Source organism: Mirounga angustirostris, unplaced genomic scaffold, assembly GCF_029215605.1.
Source record: "Mirounga angustirostris isolate CCGP_5_RB_7025 unplaced genomic scaffold, mMirAng1.0.hap1 SCAF_2, whole genome shotgun sequence".
Taxonomy (NCBI): Eukaryota; Metazoa; Chordata; class Mammalia; order Carnivora; family Phocidae; genus Mirounga; species Mirounga angustirostris.
This window is the reverse complement of record NW_026991710.1, coordinates 22956890-22967899: the sequence shown is the minus strand read 5'-3', so window position 1 is coordinate 22967899 and position 11010 is coordinate 22956890. Positions and strand designations below refer to the sequence as shown.

Genomic DNA, 11010 nt, shown 5'->3' with positions numbered 1-11010 from the left:
CAACTGAAAATATGTGTTGTGCTGTTGGTGAATGAAGTCTTTTACAAATGTTAATTAAGTGAAGTTTAATAGTGGTGCTGTTCAAGTTTTCTATGTCATTGCTGATTTTTTGTCTAATTTTTCCATCAGTTATTGAGAAAGGGATATTGACATCTCTTGCTGTGATTGTGGATTTATCTATCTAATCTCATAATTCTATAAATTTCTTCTTCAGGTATTTTGAAACTCCTAACCATCTCATCCAAGCATTGTATTTTTTTTTTAATCTCAGGCGTCATTTTCCTCTCCAGAAGTTCAATTTGTTTTGTCACTTCTTCCATATCTCTACTTAACGTGTTTAATTTTGCTCTTCTTTATTGACTTCTAGGTTACAGTTATGTGTTTTAATATACTTTTCTGCCAATCCTATCATTTATTTAACTTCCAGATATATTTCTTTCTATTGATTGCTTTTCCTCCTTAACATGACATATATTTTCTTGTCTTATTTCATGTAGTAATTATTGATTGGATCACAAGTACTATGAATTTTACCATGTTGGAAGCAGGATATCTTTGTATTCCTATATGTTTTTTTGAGTTTTGCTCCATAATACACTTAGTTTAATTTAATTTAGTTAGAAAATGATCCCTTTGAGACTTGCTCTTAAACGTTGTTAGATGTAACCAGAGTAGCCTTTAGTTCTAGGGCTCATTTTGTCATACTGCCAAGGCAATAAGCTTTTGACAATTCTACTCAATGCCCCATAAATTTTGATATTTTCAACTCTGCCTAGTAGGAACATAAATTATATTCCAACCTATGCAATCTCCAGGATTCTACCTTCTGTCTTTTCTTGGTAGATTTTCAAAACCATTGGGTAGTTTTCTTACCCACATGAACTGATCAGTGCTTAGTTGAAAACTTAAAGTGGATTCTTTACAACTCCAGAAGATATCTCCAGAACTATCTCTGTGATGCTTTTTGTTCCCTGACGCTGTCCCTTATAAGTTCTAGCTGCTTTGCCTTTTCTAGCTCATGGAGATTGTCAGGCTCTAACTGAACAATTCCTCCCTCATCCATTACCAGGAACCTCTCTCCAATTAGGAAGCTGTGGCAAATTTAGGGATCACCTCATTTCTTCTTCTTTTCTAAGTAACCACTGTCCTATACTGTTCTATATCCAAAACACTTTTATATGTTTTACATGAAGTATTAGTGTTATTTCAGGAAGAAAGTAAATTGGGTCCTTATTACACCAATTTTCTTGGAAGCAGACTTGAGTCATATTGCAGTAAGTTGTATGAAGATCTAGAAGAATATACCAGATGGAAAAACTAACCAGTGAAAAAGTTTAGGGGTGAATATGAGATTTATGTGTTTGAGGAAGAAAAAAAAAAATAAAGAGTGTGACTAAAGAATTTCAAGCCATGGCTGAGAAGACAATGAGATGAAATAAGATAGACAGTGTTCTACAAATAAGGTATAAAAAATGTGGACCAGTGTGCAATTAAAATTAGGTTGTAGCTTCCCTAGTAGTAAACTCTAGAGTACTTATGACTGTCTTAGATAATTTTTTTTAATTTCCTTGTTTTGTATACTATACATATCTTCTATCTGCGGTCTACTTGATAATATGAAATATGTAAATATAAATATACCCTCAACTATTTTTTTATTTTTTGATAAAAATTATGGAAGTACAATTTAATAGAATTTGTTTTCACAGAGCACACATTTCTAGCAGTACTATGAAAGAAGTATCTTTGTGTAATTCTCATGTATGCAAGAAACTTGACAAAGAATTTTTCAAAATTGATAACAAACTGAAATACTTGCATGACAATATCAATTGTATAGATTGAATTTTGTCCTCCACAAAAATTTTACAGGTTGAAACCTTACTCTCATTGTAACTATATTTGGAGACAAGGCCTGTAGGAAGGCAATTAAGATTAAATGAGTTCGTAAGGGTGAACTTACCAATAGAACTGGTTTCCTTATAAGAGGAAGAGACACCAGAAATGCGTGCATACAGAGAAAATGCCATGTAGGGGCACGATGATCTTGGGCTTTCAGCTTTCAGAACTGTGAGAAATAAATTTCCGTTTTTCAAGTCACCAGTCTGTGGTATTTTGTTATGGCAGCACTAGCAAAGTAATATAGCAATAATGAGTTGTGAAGCTCAAATATGTTTGAAAAATCTTAATAAAAAAATATATATGATCAACCTTGATAGAGGATTGAGTTATCTTACTATTATCTCTATAGAAAATGACAATACAAAATCTTTGTAATATGAATATGAAGCCAAAAAATATAGGAAAAAGGTATTATGAGGTGTATGAGGTAGTTATTTAATTTAAAAAGTGTTTTTTCTGGATTTTGTAATGTTTGCTGTATTTGCAGAGCTTTTTAGAGTGTGCAATTTTTGTGTTTTGCTCTTATTCTAAATAAATCTTCACTTTCATAATTAAGCATGAATTTGGCAATTTAATTTTTTTTAGTTTCCCCAAATTGTATATGCCTCAGATTTTACATAACCTGAATCTACCTCTGGTAAAAAGTTCTGGCTTTAAAGCTAGAGTGACCTGAATAATCTGAATCTACATCTTCAAGTATTCACTGTCTATAACTGGGCAAGTATTCCAAACTTTTAGGAGTTTCGTAACAATAGCTACTGTATGGGATTGTTGTCTTAATTAAATGACATGACAAATATACAATACTTAGCAGAGTCTGTTCCTTCTCATTATATAGTAGGCCTTAAAATATTATATATCCAAAATTATGAAAGGATAATGGATCATTATATCTATATCTATTATATATCTAAATATCTATTTTATATCTATGTACATAAATACCTGTATCTACATATCTATGTAGATCATTATATCTATAAAATAAGCAATAAACATTTTTTAATATATATTTTAATGACATTTTAATATTTTTATTGAAGTTAGGCCCAAAATACATTTGTTAAAAGAGAAAACATAAAACATAAAGTTACCGGAATCTCCATGAATAGAAGCAAAGAAAAGAAAGGTACAAAACTGAAAAGTGAAAAGTCCAGAAACTGATCATGTAATTTTGTTCTGGGTTAGTTCAGTCTGAGATAGAAATTAGCCCTATCATCTCTGACAACCTCAATAAATGAGAACACGTGTTTCTCATATTGTATCTTCTCTGATCAAGGGTCCTAGGATCCAAGGGTCTTAGACCATTAGGTAAAGAACTATTTAAGGCAAATTCCCATTTATAGGATTATAAAAAATAAATAAAAAGGTGCCTGTGTGTACACATGCTTGTTTTGTTTTCTCATTTAAACATGAAGTCATTTCAGATTTTCCTCTCCTATTTATGTGGAGACAGATCCACAGTTTATGTTTCTAGGATTCAGTGGTGAATCTATAGCAACTTTACCCAGGCAATTCCTATCCCAAACTCTTTGCTATGATATTTTTCTCACTTTTACTCTATTTCTTTTATTTCTGTTTAAGAATTTTTTCAGATATCACCTCAGCATTTCTTGTATTTCAATCTTTTTTGGCATTTCTGTCCACTTTAATTTTTCTTCTTCATTGAGTACACTCCCAGTTGGCATCTTCTCTCATGCTCTAGAATATATCAAAAAAAAAAAAAAGTTTTAGATGAATTAGAAAGTATGAAAGGTATAAAAGAAAGTGGCATAAAAAGATTTGAAAACCAGAGGAGATAATAGAAGGAGACATTTTAAAATTAAATGCAAACAGTGGTTCAGAGAGTACAAACAAAAGCAGGTGGGAAGAGGACAATTTCCAACAAGCAAGACCAGAAGGGAAACTAAAAGGTCAACTCATGGGTGTACAAGCAGGTTAGCAAACATCCCTCTCTCCCCTGGCCAAAGAAGTAAATAGGGAATTCACAGGAGACTTGATCAGTAAGGGAACATTAAATAAAATTGCTACTTGGAAACCAAAAAAAAAAAAAACCAAGGTTTCCACAAAAAGATAATTTTAAGTTTAAAAATTGCATGAAGGCAACTGAGGCCGTATCCACTAAAAGTTCTGAAGAAATAAACGTTTACCTAAGGTCCAAGATATAGTTAAGAAATCAGGTTTTCTGCCACAATAAATGTGTTTATTTTCTTTATTTATTGGTCTTTACTCGTTGTGTGACCTGTTGAAAATTAATCAACCTCTCTGAGCCTCAGTTTTCCATCAGTTAGTCACTGGACATCTCTTACTAGGACATCATATAGATTAAATACATGAAAATCACTGAGAACAGTGAAACAAACTTAGTAAAGCCGTAACAAATTATACATATTTAGGGGTGCCTGGGTGGCTCAGTCAGTTAAGTGAATGACTCTTGATCTTAACTCAGGTCTCATCTCAGGATTAGGAGTTCAAGTCCCATGTTGGGCTCCATGCCTTAAAATTTATTTTTTTTTAATTATACATATTTAGCTTCCATAGAAGCTGGATTATCAAGTTGAGAGTCTATTTTCATGTTTGATAAATAAGAAGAAAGTGTGATATGAACACAGGTTTTGTTTTTTGTTTAGAAGGTGTGCACAGTTTTAGATGTCCCATCCACACTTTCTACACAAAGCAGCTTTCTTCGGTTCTTAGATGGCTCAGGTTTTTCGTGCCAAAAGTGAATTCGGGAGAAGAACAAATGCTGGGTAAGATCCAAGTACATACACATTTGGGTACTTGAGAATAAGGTAGGATTGACCTGAAAGATCATTTTTTCCTATGATACCTTAAATTATATTCAGTCAAGCCCGATGAATAAAATGTTCCTACTGCTTAGTCAGGACCTTGAGTGCTTATTACACACTCAGAGCTCATCTTCCATCAAACATTTTCCCAGAGCTGATACAAAACAGCAATATGCCAATATATCAGATTTATTTTCTCTCCTCTCTTCTGTACAACAGCAAGAGAGAGGACAGGCGGGTTCCTAGTTTAGATAATCTTAAGTGGAACAAAATGTCTCTGGATAAATGGGAGTCATCTCTGGTTCATTGAAACTTAAGAGTTCATCACATTGACACTGAACATCATCTAGAAAGCAGTGGTCTATCCAGGTCACCGTCTGTAGAGAAGCTCTCTGTATAACCAGCTTTAGCTAGTGGATGCATTGAGTTATTAACTTTTGTTTCATTAAACACTTACTACATACTTCTTCAACATCATTTAGCTAGGCCATAAAGGGACATAAAACACATGCATGGTACACCTCTCAAAGGACTTACGGTGACTTTGTAGAGATAAGGACTACAGGAATAGAACAAATGAGAATTATTTGAAGTCTGTAGATTTGTGAATAAAATGACAAAAAACAAACAAACAAACATAAAAACCAGAATGCGAAAATCACATCTAGAAAATTTAGTATCCAAATCAGTCCTCCAGACCAGTGGTTCTCAAATATAAGTGTGCATCAGAATCACCTGCAAGATGTGGTAGGCTGCTAATTCTAATTCTGACATTTTGCCATATCTGAGTCTGGTTTTGATGTTTGCTCTGTCTCTTCAAACTGTTTCTTTTTGTCATTTTGTATACCTTACGATTTTTTTTTTTTTTTGACAGCTAGACATGCACTAGGTAAAAGCAACTTCTCTAAAAAGGCCTTTAGTAATGTGGTAGAAAGAGGTAGGGAGGAAGGAAGTGCTCCATAGCCCTGTGATTCAGGCTCAGTATTTTAGTGTGTCTGTATCTCTGCACTGTGAACTCTGTAAGTGCTTCTCAGTTTCTCACCACCACTACCTTAGGTGGGACAAGATAGCTAGAGAGGGTAGAATTGGGTATTGCCCTTCCCCCAAGTAGGTTAGGCTCTGAAAAAAACTCCCAGCAGTTTAAGAGGTTAAGCTCTGGTTACTTTTTCTCCTGACCAGACCTGTAAAGAAGAACAAAATGCACAGTTGTTTTCAAAATGGTGACCTTTCCACTCTCCTTGACAGAAGCATGAGAGGATTTTCTTGATAGTCTCTTGAAGGACCTGGTCGAATTCCTGGAGGTGTGGGGACTGGGTTCACCTGGAGTTTTGGACCCAGGCTTTTCCACACTGTCTTCACCGATTCATCAATTATAGCTTAAATCTTCCTACCCTGGCATTGGTACCCACAGAAGTTTTTGCTGTTGTGTTTCTGCTTTGGTAAGTTTTGCTTCTCTGTATCTGCCCATCTCTTTGCTCAATTTCAGGATCAGCAGTCTGCCCTATTAATTACATTACTTCTCTTAAGGATCTAAGAAGAGTTGTTGATTTTTCAGTCTGTTCAGCTTTTTATTTGTTGTTATGATGGAGTTATGTTATGATGGAGTTAAGACTTACAAGCTCTTTATGTGCCAGATGGGAAATGGGAAGTCCTAAGTCAGCTTTTCAAAATGCAAATCATATCATATCATTTCCCCTACTTAACACTCTTGAATGGTTTTCTGTTCCTTGAGAATTAAATCCAAACTGTTTAAAATGACATGTTATGGGGCGCCTGGGTGGCTCAATCAGTTGGGCATCTGACTTGTGATGTCTGCTCAGGTCATGATCTCAGGTCCTGAGATTGAGACCCCTGGCTGGCTCCTAAGCTCAGCATGGAGTCCGCTTGAGATTCTCTCTCCTTCTCTCCATCTGCCCCTTTTCCTGCTTGGTTCTTTCTCTCTCTCTCTCAAATAAATAAATAAATAAATAAATAAATAAATAAATAAATAAATAAAATCTTTTAAAAAAATAAATAGTAAAAAAGTAAAATGACATGTTATATCCTTGACTCCTTGTCCTGTCTTTATACATCTCTAATTTCTTACAAGCCAGCCTCACAAAAAAACATTTCCAATTACCTGACCTCACTCTGACTTTCTCACTCTTCTGTTTTCTTTTGAAAATTTTATTTATTTGTTTGAGAGAGAGCGAGCGGGAGCACCAGTCAGGGGCAGAGGGAAAGGGAGAAGGAGAAGCAGACTCCCCGCTGAGCAGGGAGCCCGATAGGGAGCTCTATCCTCCGACAGGGGGCTCCATCCCGGGACCCTGAGATCATGACCAGACCCAAAGGCAGACACTCTGCTAAAGGAAGAATAGAGAGTGAAAGCAAGTGTACATCTAGAAAGTGAACAAGCATTTCTTTACATTTCAGAGAGCATCAGGAAAGCATGCTGAAGTGAGTATAAAATTACAGGTAAGTCCCAACTCCGCTATTTCCCAGCCAAAAAAATATTTGTAAATTTATTTAAGCTTTTTGAGCTTGATTTCTTCACATGAAAATGAAATAATGTTAGTAAATATTTACACTTTTTCATAGATCATAGGAAGGCTCAATTTGTTAATGCTTATAAAAGTATTTTATAAATCATATAAAAATTGACATTTGTTAGCAAATTTTTATTATTAAGTGAAAATTATTTCCAGTTAATCTTAAAGAACCACTTATATTTTGTTTAATGCTGTATACCCAGTGTCTTTAATTGTGCCAGACAGATGGTAGATACTAGACAAGAACATGTTAAATAAATTGGAAATATTATCTGACTATATTCCTGTAGTGAAACTATGGTAAGTAATTTATATTAGAGATGAAATCTAAAGAATATAGTTCATGAAAGTCCATTAATGAGCTATATTTTTGTCAAAATAAGTTTTTTCTAAAAGCCTTTTTTCTGCTAGTATTTCAACTCCTTCCTGCTAGTATTTCAACTCCTTTTTATACATTAGCCATTGATGGGGTCCTATATTTGAAACAAAATACATCAATACATTAGAATTATATTTAATTAATATCAATTAGAATCAGCTTTTTTATTTTTACAAATATAAGAGGATCAGCTTTTTTTTTAATTTCTACAAATATAAAAGGAAAATGTATATTGCATTTTTTATATCTTTCGAAGTTACTACTTTGGCTTTAGAAGTTTGGTTTTACCTGATGTGTCTATTCCTCACCTATATGTACTTTTATTCATCACTGTCACAGCTTAAGTCTCAATTTAGGATTCCAGGACAGTGCTAGAGGATTTATTTTGTGATTGACCGAGGAGATACCAAAATTCACTATATATAAAACACATCATCCTATTTTATTAGACCATATAAAGGATCCAGGTGTGTTGTTGATTTTGTCAAACCCTTCTTTTTTTTTTTTTTTTGAATATCAATTTTCTGTGACAGAAAGTGGTACAGAAATATACCTTTAGAGATGGTTGTACAATGATAATGGTGTGAAAGGTAGTCATTCAGGTAACACCAGAGGTTGGCAACAGCAATATTGTATCTTGCTTTTGTTGAATCTGTCATTAGCACTTAATCTATTCCTTTTGTGGGAGGCTGCAATAAAAGATATTACACAATTTATTTTACATTTCTGAGAATCACTTCTTTTTAATATACACGTTCATATAATCTTTGTTTAAATCAGTTTTTTTTCCCATTTGTTTCCAATAGCCCTCCACAAAAAAATGCAAATGCAATTGCCAAAGGAGATAAAATATGGATATTTGCAGTAATATTTTAAATGCAAAAGTATAAAAATTAATATCAAGAATAGCTATGACTGAGGGTAGTGGGTGGGGTATGAGTGGCTCTTGTTGGATGAAGATAATTAAACAGTTAAGAAAAAGAAAGTGATATAAGGGCGCCTGGGTGGCTCAGTCCTTAAGCATCTGCCTTCGGCTCAGGTCTTGATCCCAGGGTCCTGGGATCAAGCCCCGCATCAGGATCCCTGCTCAGCGGGGAGCCTGCTTCTCCCTCTCCTACTCCGCCTGCTTGTGTTCCCTCTCTCGCTGTGTTTCTCTCTGTCAAATAAATAAATAAAATCTTAAAAAAAAAAAAAGAAAAAGAAAAAGAAAGTGATATAACTCCAAAGATTTCTGAAAGGTCTCTATATGAAATCCATTCATTCCCAAAAGGTGTATGTCATTTATCTTCAACAGATCTGCATTGCCATGTCTTCCCAAGAGTTGAAATTCCAGTTGTAGAGGTGAAGCCCGCCCAGAACGTGTCACTTGGCTATCATTGAAGTGTTGAACGAATTAGACCTGTCCATATTTAGAATCATTATTCCTGGTACTCAGACATGATAATTTTTCTTTTCCAATGAGATAGTGTCTGGCCTTTTGACTCATCTCACGGCAATGTCAAGGGAGACAGATGCAGGAGTTCCAGTCTCCAAATGGCAAGGCGTCCTAGATTTAAGGCGAATAATCTACTGTCAGATTTATAGAAAGGGGGATCTTTAAGGTGGTGGTAACAAAGAGAACACTCCCTACAAAATCAAAGAAGGAAACCCTAAGTGACCTTTTTCATTCTCGCTTGAATCACAAGGAAAATCTTTGGTTCTTATAGAAATGTGGAAAAATGCATCTATTTGAAATCTCAGATTCCAGCTTCACAAGCCTCTATGATACAATGGGTTTTGCTCCAGAAAAATCAGTTTTGAACTAATCCAGTGCAATTCCCAAACCTTTAAATTTGTAAATGAACCATTATGTTTATTTAATGTAGATTTAGTGGTTACATACATACACACATGTGTATATATGTGTGTGTGCAAATATAAAAATCTAATAAAACACTATCAAATTGTTTTTTCTATTACCCTTGAACAACTATGTAGGGTTCTCCTTATAGAACCTATAGCATGAAAAGTACAAGTTTACTCTCCAAAGGGGAAAGAGGCAAGAAAAAGAAAACAAAAAGAAAAGAAATGGAAAGAAAAGATTCAGATTGTTATTTTCTCTCTTTCTTATGATACATATATTGAAAATATTCCGTGAAGACTCTGACCATGTTACATTATTTTGGGTGTGTGTATACACTTTTCTTTCCTCAGTTTTGAATCACCCTGAAAAATATTTCTTGAAGATAAGTCATAGTAAACAGAAAAGGAAATATTTTGGTAGATGTGTATGTGTGTGTGTATGTGTGTATCTGCTTAGTCTGCTTAACTTAATTCATATTTGGTTTTGTTGTTGTAAAGACTTTGCTTTTTTTGGTTCTGTTTTGTTTTGTTTTGTCTGTTTGCCACCTTCCTCCAAACCAGAAAGAAGTAAGCAGGATCCATGACTGGCTCCTTGGCAGCCGGGCACAGGGAAGGCATTTCCCAGATCTTTCTCCAGGGAAGACTGGACCTTCAGGGCTGAGCCTCAGTATTCCACCTAGAAAGCACAGATTGGTGGTGGGACTCACATCAGTTTGATAAAGTGACCTTTCTTTTCTTAGTCCACCTTCAAACGACCGGGACTGTCGTTTGTTGAGAGCTGAGAGGGACAATGTTAACTCAGCAAGCAGCAGGAAACTGGTAGATTTTCTAGCACAGTATTCCAGCACAGTTCTCTTCGCTGCAAATGAGCCATTCTGGGCTCATTTGGGATGTTTTCTTCTCAGACATGAATATTCTGATATCCAAGCTCACGTAAAGGGAGGAGGGCAGAATGAAGCTCCTTTCTGGTGACTAATGAGTGTGGGAGCTGGTGTGAGGTTCTGTCCTAGGCTAGACACATTCCCCAATTAGGTCCATGTGCTTGGCGTACCTGATTTCCTTGCATGAATGACCCAGAAAATTTAGCAGAAATGCAAGTAAGTTGGTAACGGATACACTCCTTGAAAAAGGAACAAATGTAAAAGGTCATCGCCTTCTTCCTTTTCTCTGATTTTCACATTTTCCTAGCAGCCCTTCCTCTGCCTCTTTTTGCTGCCTGTCCCCCGCCCCGGGCCCACATACAGAGCAGTTCTTCTCATGTTAGATCCTTCCTAAAGTAGATCATAACCTCCACCGTAGGAAACCTTTTCTTTGTGCCCTTACCTCCTTGCAATTAGAGCCTGCTTGTACGTGGTGCGCTGCAGTGCTGGGCCATTATGAAAACAAGAAAACACTATTTTCTCTATTCTCTACCCAGAGACCATCTCATTTGACTTCAGTTTCAAAAGAAACCTTGTAAATGCAGCTGGGGAAATAAATGAACAAAACATAACGTGTAACCAGCCATTCTTTATTTATTGACTAAACATGTAATCAGTTCTTTATTTTGCAAAGACAGTCACTGGTTTTG

At 35.3% G+C, this 11010-nt stretch overlaps 1 long non-coding RNA gene across 1 annotated transcript in view; it reads right to left on the bottom strand.

Moving 5' to 3' along the window:
- Positions 1–2955: 2955 nt before the first annotated feature.
- Positions 2956–11010, bottom strand: part of LOC135362925 (uncharacterized) — a 31520-nt gene continuing 23465 nt past the window's right edge. Inside the window, exons 3-4 of the long non-coding RNA XR_010408384.1 lie at positions 8152–8287; positions 2956–3603 (exon numbers count right to left, since the gene is read on the bottom strand). This is a non-coding gene — a long non-coding RNA (uncharacterized LOC135362925). The remainder of the gene's footprint in view (positions 3604–8151; positions 8288–11010) is intronic.